The sequence below is a fragment of the Octodon degus genome, unplaced genomic scaffold (assembly GCF_000260255.1).
Source record: "Octodon degus isolate 3935 unplaced genomic scaffold, OctDeg1.0 scaffold00010, whole genome shotgun sequence".
Taxonomy (NCBI): domain Eukaryota; kingdom Metazoa; phylum Chordata; class Mammalia; order Rodentia; family Octodontidae; genus Octodon; species Octodon degus.
This window is the reverse complement of record NW_004524586.1, coordinates 10,883,312-10,894,011: the sequence shown is the minus strand read 5'-3', so window position 1 is coordinate 10,894,011 and position 10,700 is coordinate 10,883,312.

The following is a 10,700-nucleotide window of genomic DNA, read 5'->3' as shown; positions in this document are numbered from 1 at the left end:
GAAACTGTCTCATTGCTATCTGTTTGGCAATAAAACTTTGAAAAAAAAAAAAGAAAGAAAAAGAAAAAATAAACAGAAAAAAAGCTCAACTTGATAAAACTTAGGTAATTTTTTCCCCACTCAACTTCCTCTTTGGTTTGTCCTCCCAGGTATTTTCTTGGCTTATTCAGGGAATTATTTCTAGTTCATACCAATCTCTTTAGCAGCCTTCTGCCCATTCAGGTCTTCAACTCTATACTATATTTTTGTAGAATAGCCTTCTCATTTATTGTATTAAGAATACCTCATAACATGTGGCCAGTTGTATTCTCAAAGATGGCCCCACCAGTATGTTGTAATGCATGACCTCCTCTTACAGGGTGCTACATTCACAAATTCTGATGCAAGTTATGCCTGACACTGATGGCTGTCTCTTTGATCCCACTCATGTGTCTAAATTATACTCAAAATCAAGCTTAAGTCCTAGTTGCCAGTTTCATAATAGTAATCATTTTCAGACCAATCTGCAAACATTCTTCATAGAGTCCTCTGTGTTGAATCATTTTATCAAATAAAAATTTAATTTCTTGTTTAAAAAAATACAGGTTAGTAAGACAGTTACAATAATTAATACATTGCATATTGTTGTCTTCATAGTAGTTATTCAGAGTACAAGATGCAGACACGATATCTTGTCTAAACACTGTTAGTACAAATCTTTCTTCTCATTGAACTAAGAGAAAGTAGCTGTATATCTATCCTAACTATTTTTTATATACAGATAAAAATTTTTTTCACTGCAAAATGGTCATTCATTTATATTCCTTTTTTTGTTTTGTTTTGTCAGAGATAGGTGTTCCGTTACCATTCAAATATTGTAAGTGAGGATTTTTTTGGGGGGTGTGGCTGGCTCAGGCTGCCTTAAATGTGGGTCCGGTAAGGAATCAGGAGACGGGATCAAACCGCAGTCCCCTGCACCTCACTGGGTTTGCCCCAGCACATGCTTAAACAACTGAGCTAACCCACAAGCCCCCACATTGTACACTTTAAATTGGTGAATTTTATTATTGTAAATTTTACCTCTGTGATGGTGACACAAGGACAGTTGCTAACCGTGTAAGAACTCCATACTGCCCGCAAGACAGAGCCCAGGCAGTATGAGCAATGATGCTTTGTCACCTCAAGTCACTCTCCACATTCCCCTGTCCCCAGGCACCATGCCCCACAACCCAGCTATGACACACAACTATAAAGCCTCATCCCCATGGTATAGGATTTCCTGTTTCTTACCCTCCTTAAAACTATTTCAAGTAAAATCTGTATGAGTTGTCAAAAATAAATAAATAAATTTAACCAAAAAAAACTATTTCTTTGTAGTTCTGGTTTGGTTTGGGTTTGGGGGGTTTTTTTAATGTATTTTGTTGTTACAGGGTCTCACTACACAGCTAGGACTCATGGTGATCCTCTTGCTTCCAGCCTCCCTAGCAATGGATTTACAGGAATGCACCACTATGCCCAACCTTGTGGCAGGCTCAGCCCACCCTGGGGTTGGGGGCTGGTGCAGCATGCGGTGCCCACAATCGAACCATAGTCCCTGTGCTTGCTGAAGCTTGCCTAAGCAGGAGCTTTGGTCCACTGGGCTATCTCCCCAGCCCCTGTATTCCTTTGTTGAAACACTTTCTTTTTATTCTTTTCCATGGACTGGTAAAACCTCCTGTATTTAAAACACAGAGCTATTTTCAGTAGGTTTATCCAGAGAATGAAACAAGGAGCCTTGCTAACTCTCATGCCAATCAGCGTCACGCTGCCAGAGTTCCTGCCCAGGCAATATGTTAACTTAAAATAAATGAAGTGTACACATTGTGAAAGACATAATGATTATTGACAAACTTGTATAGCTGTGTATGAAAAGGAAGTTCAGCAAAATTATTACTTACAAGTTCAACACCAACACCCTAGAAATAACTAATTAGAGAATGCAGTATTTAGAAGATCATATTCACAATTATAAGAAATAAAGATGCTAAATTTGTCTAAGACTAAATTTAACAGAAGATGTACATGATATTCCTGAAGGTAGTAACAAAAATACTTAAAAGTAAGTAGAGAGAGATACAATGTTGATCAATAGGAAGACTTGATATCATAAAGATGCCAAGTCTTTACAATAAATGTAAAACAATTCCAACTAACATCCCAAGGACATTATTACTCTAGACTATGTAAATATATTCTAAAATTCATGCAAACATGTTAACCCATTAACATGTACAACTTTTATGTTTTCATGTACCAGTTAAAAATAAATTTCATTGGAAAATAAAATGCTTGTGAAATTATGAAGTTCCAAAAGTAGTAAAGGCATTCTGTCCCTCAAGGCAGTCTGTTCTTCTGAGCCTACAAGTTTGCTACCTCACAGCAGGCGGGCTGTGGTGCAGGTCGGTTGGAACGGCGGACAACTCCAAGCCTTCAGCTGTGCATGTTGGGAAAACTAGATGTGCTCACTTCCCAGTAAGACCTCATGCTGAAAAACAAATTTAAAAAAATTAGAGAAGAACATCCTAATGAACCACAGTGGAGAAAGGAGAAAGGAGAAAAAATATAAATCTCAAAAGAAAGAAATCATTAATATGGCCATATCAAATTTCAAAGTTTTGGGACAATAGAAGACACCAAGAGCAACAAAAGCACAGACTAGAGGAAATTTGAAATTTGTTTAAGTTATAAATGGTTATTATCCAGAAAGTATGATTTTTTCCCCCACAGGACTATAAGGAAAGACAATAAATTCAATGCGGAGAGTGCTCAATTCTATCCTTATAGCAGATACTTGTGAGGTCGTTCACGAGGAGCAACCATGAATGCCCAGCAAAATACTAACAAGGAGGGAATTTCAGAGTAAAACAATGAGCTGCCGTTTCATGGGCAACAGACAGGAAGTAACGCAACTGTCAGATCCCACCGCTGGCTGGGATCCTGAGTGTAAATGAGGAAACGCATTTTGGAGAGTGTTTGGTGTTGTCTACTGCAGCGCAGAGGCAGGATTCCCAAGAGCAAGCACAAACGGAGCTGCAGGATGTCTTATGGCCAGTCACAGAAGTCACGCCTGTCACGTTCGTTACCTTGTTCTATTGTTTTGAAGTACAAGATTAAGCCCAGCACTCATTGCAAAGGCACTGAACTCGGCTTCACCTTTTGACAGAGGAGTCTCCACGAGTTTGTGAGCATCCCGTATATGTTATGCTTGCCCGGGAGTTGGACAAGGAAGAAGACTGCAAATAGAAGTCTAGGGAGGAGGTCCTGATTCCAGGCATTCTTCAGATTCTGGCTACGGAGGCCAAAATTCTACCCTTATAGCAGATACTTAGACTCCCAGGCCCTATATGAAAACAGGACCCTGTCTGTGAGCTCTCCCCCTTACCCTTGTAAAAATTTCATTTCTAATTTTTTAAAATCATTTTTATTTATGTATGTATTCATTTATTTGGTACAGGCTCTCACTACGCAGCTTGGACCTGTAGTGATCCTCCTGTCTCAGCCTCCCCAGTGCTGGAGCTGCTGCACCACCATTCCCAGGCTCAGTGGCCTACTCAGCCGCCTGGGGCTCTGGGGCTGTCATGGCATGTGGTACCAGGGGTGGAAGCTGGGTCCTCGCAGTTGCCCATCTTCTGGCACCTAGTGAGGGGCTGGGTCCTCGCAGTTGCCAGGCAGGTGCTTCTACTGCTAAGCTATCTCCCTAGTCCCACCTTGCAGTGATTTCATTGGTTCCTTTTAATCAGCTAGTTTGAAAGTAAAAAAACAAAATCATGTTATAACTACTCTTACAAAATCGGAGCAGGTACAAGTTTTGTAAAGTTAGAAATTAAATCACTGTTCTTTTTGGAGACCTATGTTAAGTTGGTTCCTCATTAATCTTCTTTCTGTTCTTAGACTGTAACAACCTGGCTACTAAATCTTTTAGGTCACAGAGTCATTACACTTTTATAATCTCCAATGCAAGGATCTGAAAGTTCTTCTTTCTCAAAACATCTAAGAGAGGCCACTTCCACCAGGATAAAGACAGGGCACAGCTTGGAGGAAAGGGTTCCGATGGGTGTCGGGCCAGAGAGCCTGGACCAAGTTCTGGCAAGGAGGATGAGAGATGGAAAGCTGTGAGATCAGCATGGGCACACAGGCTGGCACTGGAATCTTGAAGGGGTGGATGAACGAAAGTTTTTAAAAAGAGAAAAGCACAGAGAACTGTTTCTTTTATATAACGCCTATCACATTTATTTAAGGAAACAGAAGTAATAAATGTTCATTGGGAAAAACTCCAGACTCAGAAAAACTCAAAGAAATCAAAATGCACCCCCAGTCAAGCTTTTCAGGGAGAAAGTTGGTTACATTTCACAGACTCTTTAGTCCAGGAGCTGGTGAACCCTGGCTGCAGGACCACATTGGGGCACCTGTTACTGCTTCATTCCTTAATGCGTCTGCACAGACTCATGTGAACACTGGATTTCTTTCTTTACATAAGTCTCCCCAGTCACTGAAGTCCAGCCGGCCTGAGTTCCTTCATTCACTGTGAAGTCTAGGAGTTTCCCATGTATTGCTATACCTGCCTGCCCCTGTCTCCCGCATGCCCCTCAGGACTCATGTGGGAAGCTGCTGAATATCTTCCTTAGGTTAAAAAAAAAAAAAAAAGTGGAGACTGGAGGTGAACTGTACACACTTCACATCCATCCCCACTGTCTTGCCTGAAAATTTCAGCATAACTTTTAATGTCTACATAGCTAATTTGTCAATACCTCATAAGATTAGTGGGCCTATTTCCTATTATTGAGCATTTAAATTGTTTCCAATATTTCATTCCTATAATAGTATTTTAATTAATATCTTATATAAAAGTGTCTCCTGACCCTCTCTAGGGCTGAGCCTACTGGGCAGAGGGTTTGTACTTCTTTAACTCCCCTGGAGCTGACAAATCACCTTGCTGAAGGTTCTCGTGAGCCCCCAGCCTCTTGCCAACATTGCATTTCATTTTGTACTTGTTGTCATTGACGATGTGAAAAATGGTGTCACTTTATTTTAATGCTATTTGCTTGATTGCTAATGAAATCAACATTTTCTCATGAATGTGTATATCTGCACTGCTTTGACCCAGCTCTGTTTCAATTGTGCCAGGATGTGGAGGGCTTGAATCCTTTGGATAAACTTTCACTTCATTTTTCCTCTCACCACCCACATTCCTCATTGTCTCCAGTCTCGCCATTCCTGGCAGCCAAGTAGTGATGGTAACCAAGACTACCAGGTAGAGGGTACCCTGCATCCCTCCCTGCAGCCACCCACTGTCATCTGTGGAAGCCCAGTGAGGGCCTGGAGGAGTAGGCACCTAGGTTCCGCGGCAAGGTGTAGTAGAGCTGCTCTAACATCCCAGTCCACCACCACCCACACTGCTTCAAGTCATTTCCTTATTAATTGAGAATAAAGGGCAACTCTGTGGAATGCAGGGCTGTCTAGCCCACTTACAATTTAACAACATAAGAGTATCCAATACCTGTGAGACACACCTAGCATGCTCAGGGTGTTCGCTCCTCCAGGAATGAGCACTGAAGTCTTGCCTTAGTGCCTATCTCCAGTTCCACAGAAAGCCAAAGTACTGAGGGCTATTGACAGAAACTTGGGTATCTTAGAGCAAAATAAAAGCCAACACAATTGCTCTGCAATCTTTATTCATATTCTAAGCCTTCTCCAAATGGAAATGTGGATAATGAACAGACACTGATTAAATTGTCCGTATGAATATTCATCAAATCACCTGGACTTTCATGTTAATTTTGTTCTTTCTCCTGTGGCTGTCTCTGAATAGAAAAGCTTCGTTCCTTCTCCAAAGACTGGGAGCTCAGCACTGATTAAAAAACAAAGGGGGAAACTGAGTTTGAAATTCTGTCAAAAGAAAGGCATTAGCAAACAATGTCACTGGCTTCAGGATCTAATTTGACCTTTTAATTTTAGATGAGTTCCACCTTGAAAATCTACTCTCATTTAACTTCTTCATACAATGGAAATTATTTCACCTGAAGGGATATATATTTAATGAGTGCTGTGGGAGTATAATATTGTACAGTATTATCCTACATAATATGATAACTCTATGGTGCTGGAGTTTGTTTGAATAGATGTTAAACTTACATCCGCATTTGAACAAGCACCAGGAAAAAAGTTCCTATAGTTATCAGACAGAGGTCTAGAGATGAAAAATAAAAAGGCAAATGTGGGTGCATGTGGGTCTTGATGAAATTCCCTTGTCTGCACAAATGCTTGCTGTGACCCACAGCTCTGCTCTGTGAGTTATTCCTTGGTCACTGGTGAGAGAAAGGTTCTCTCTTGCCCTGGAGTGGGAGCCAGTAGCACAGATGTCCCTCTTGCTCTTGGAGGCCTGGCCTCCAACCCGTCCTTCTCTGCGGCCTCCTCTCCACCCTAGAAACCCTCCTGCATGGTGCCTGCCTGACAAGCTTGAGAACCTGACTTTGATTCCCAATACAAAAAACAACAATTTCTCCTTCATCTTTCCCAACTAGGGCTTGTGCCCCAGGCTCAGAGAATGCAAAGGAAGGGGCAGAGCAGAAGCCTCTACTAGGGAAAAATCTCCCTCTTCTACTGCCTACCCTGAAGACCTAAACACACACACACACACACACACACACACACACACACACACAAAACTGTAGCTATCAGTGTAGTACAGGCTTCTGACCTATCAGGAACTTCCTGGGAACCTCTGAACCTCTGGGCCTGGCATGGCTGGGTGGGATGGCCTAGACAGTCTGCCCTCATGTTCAATGCAGTCCCTCCTCCGCTGACTTTGTTCAGTGTGTGAACATCCCAGACCCACCCCACAAGACACTGGCACAATCTGTCCTTCACCAAGCTCTAGCCAGAGTCCGAAGCTCTCCTCAAGAAGGCCTCTACCTTGGCCTACATGAATTTAAACAAACCTAAGTGTTTAACAGCTCCTGGCTGCATCTCCAGGATGATTCCAACTCCACACAGTGCTTGCTGGGAACCCCCAAAGCTGCTCATGGAAGATCCTGTTCATTCCAGCAACAACTGCACACAGGGACCCTATCTCCGTGACTGAGGGGGTAAAGGTGGGGCCCACCTCCTGTGGGTGCCAGCCAGCAAGCCCAGATGAATGTCTCATGGACCAGCCCCTTCCTCCTTTCTGTACCTTTCCCTCCCCTGACCCAAATAGCCAGGCTTACTCTCCCACACTCCCCCACCTTCCCTTTAAAACACCTGGTCACCTCCCTGCAAATCCAGCTTGAGCTAAGTTCTCACTGGATCCTTTTCCCTACTGCAGTAACTATTACAGATTAAACCTGCCCCTGCCTCTCTAACTAGTGGTTGGCTTTGTACATCTTTGATAGTATCATTTGTTTTGTGATTCTGTGGCACTTCACAGAGAATGGACTCTGTCCCCAAGGTGACACATCCTCAGTGTTCTCACCAAAGACAGACACCTCCACCATCAAAGAGCACGCTGGCTGGCTCAGGGCAGGGCATCATATTTCTATCTCACACCCAGAAAGGACTAACTAGTTGGATTTTTCTCTGTTCTCAAAGGAATCTGCACATCAAAAGACCTTAACAAAGATACTCAGTTCACATGCACACTTCAGCTGGTGTCTGCTGATGGGTTCAGCGTGTGTTCTGCCTGTATCTAGATGCCCCTGCCAGACGACCCCGGGCCGCGGGATCCTGAACAGACCCAGAGCGCAGGCCCTGCATGTGAGTGAGATGACCCGGGGCCCGCGGATCTTCTTTCGACCCAGAGTGCAGGCCCAGCACAGAATCCTTCAGCAGAACTCCCTACAAAGAGGCTAGAGAGGGGCTGGGGAGATGGCTTAGTGGAATAAACGCTTTCCTGGCAAGTGCAAGGGCCTGAGTTCAATCCCCGGTTCCGCAAAAAAAAAAAAAAAAAAACCAAAAAAAGAGGCTAGAGGCAAGACCCACACAGCTGATTCAGGAGCAGAACATCTTGCCAGAGTGACACAAAGGGCTCAACTCTAACACCTGCAGCAGAAAGAAGTGGAGCGCAGCAGCCAGATCCAAACAACACCTACCTGGAGGAATCGGAACTTCATAGATCCGGACCTGGTACTAAGGTAATAACTCTATCTAAGCTCTACACCAAAGGACAGAAGACAGTGGTATACAAAATGACAAAGAGAAGGAACAAAATGCAGTCTCAGGCCCCGAGTCCACCCAGTACAAATGCAGATGCCCCCACCAAAGCCTCATGCTGCCACAGGCGGGGCTTTTCAGAGATTGCTGGATCTAGGGCGGATGATGCTGAGATTAAATTGTGCAATGCTGGGATTAAAGGTGTGAGATTAGTGAGTCAGTCCACTGATTAGTTGAGTAAGTGTAGTTCTGGGAGTGGATAGGGGAAGGCTGGCCCTGCTGGTGGATGGTACCACCCAAAGAGCAGGTAGCCCAGAAGGGACAAAAGCGAGAAGTTTGTGTGTCACTGCTACCGCTGCTTGTGCTGCTCGGCTGCCTGCTCTTGCCCTGCTTTTGGCCCCCATGAATTGCTCCTCGTCAGGAGTGCTCCTCTTTCAGGCCAACCTGCCAGGGGATCAGCCAACTACAGCTGCAGCCTCTCCATGCTGTGAGCTACAATAAGCCTTCCCTCCTTAGTCAGTGCGGAGACTCCTCAAAAAGACTCAGACTGGAAATTCCATTCAATCTACCTGTTCCCCTTCTGGGAATTTTCCCAAAAGAGCTGAAAACATCATATCATAGTGATATATGGGCAGCTATGTTTACAGCAGCACAAGTTGTGATAGCCAAATCTTGGAAACAACCAAGATGCCCATCGCCTGAGGAATGGATGAAAAAGATGTAGTGTTTTTATACAATGGAATATTACTGAGCTATAAAGAATGAACTCGAAGCCTTTATATTTGAGTGGATGCAACTTGAAGATACACTCATAAATTAAATAAACCAGACTCACATGTGTAAATATCATATTGTCTCCCTAGTGTAAGAACTCAGAAGAAGAAATAAAAATGGAAAGGTATGACACAGCTAAATGGAAAGCAAGAGCTTAAGGATTAAACAATGAAGAGAGAGGAAGGAGAAAAGTTAGGAAATATGACAGAGGCAAAACCATACATTTATTTAAACAAGATGATTAAGGAAATGGTCCTAAGAATCTCCATCAGTTTTTGAAAATAGCAGTTAATGGGTAGATTTCTCACCCTGACTAATTCTATATGCTGATATCTGTGAACTAAGCAACTCTACTGAGAATAGCAATGTGTAAAATTAAAATCATGCTTGAAATACCTGTTGTTTTGGTCTTCTAAATGTGTTCTGCTTCTAATGTCATATCAATCATTGCTATACTCTCTTTAAAGTAAATGCTTGTTTAAAAAAAAAGATAAAAGAAAACAAGAGACAAGAAAAAAAGTCTCATAGGATTGCCCTGCTACAATTTGTATATGGTTTGATTTCTAAACTTCTGTGTAAAAATGCGCAATTTTTTCACATTCTATAGGGATTTAAAATTTAGAGTATCCATGGTTGTTGGAAAATAGCAGTTCCATGTTACGTCTAAGACATTTGATATTCAGACAGATAGTGATGTTAAGCTCAACTGCCTCTGTTACAGGGTAATAATATCAATAAGCTTCTTTTCTGAATGTTTAATAGCAGAAGTTTGAAGACCAAAAATTGGAGAAAAAGAGGAGCTACAAGGATAGCCAATATTTTGGCTCTAGCCCCTTAAGATCAGTGAGGACTCAGGACATACGAGAACCTGTGCTGTGACATCTTGTAGCTCAGTGTTGTCCCAAACTTTCTAATCAAGGAGATTATAGGGCCACAGATAAAAGTGACTGATGATGTAGGATGTCCCTAAGGAGAGTCACAGGGAGAGAAAACATTCTCTCAGGCTTTCACAGAGAGAAAATGGTCAAGCAATGGCCATGACTCATCCACATGGCTGACACTGACAAAAGTTCTACAAGGTGCTGTACATGGTTTCAGGATAAATCCTGAGGGGGTTTGACTGATCTTGGCAGGTACAAAAGTTACATTTATTGTTATATAGGTCTTGCTTTATCTTGGTCTTAACCTTCCAGCAGCAAGGTATAACCACGAGGTATAAAAAGTAAAGCCATATTAATATGCTAAGCTGTAAAAGGCTCAAGTCAACAACTTCAGACAATTGCCAGTTCTGCTGATAACCCACTACTGTTATGGGCTATTGGATTATGTTGGGTTATTTTGCTGAATTCACATACCTACAATATTTGAAGTGGCATCAAGTCTGGAAAGATCCTTCAAAGATTTCTCCAAATACAGCTTCTCCAACAGCAATGGAACACCCATCTCTGACAAAGCAAAACAAAAAAGGGGGATATAAATAAAGGACCATTTTGTAGTGAAAATATATATATACATATATATGTATATACAAAATAGGATAGCCATACCTTCTATTAGTTCAATGAGAAGAAAGATTTGTACTAGTGTTGTTTAGACAAGATATCATGTCTGCATCTTGTCCTCTGAATAATTACTACAAAGACAACAATAAACAATGTATTAGTTCTTGTAACTGGCCTACTAACCTATTCTGAAACTTTTTCATTGATTTTTTTTTTCTCATTAAAATGAATGTTTTGGGGCAAGTGCAAGGGTCTGAGTTCAATCCCTGGTTCTGCAAA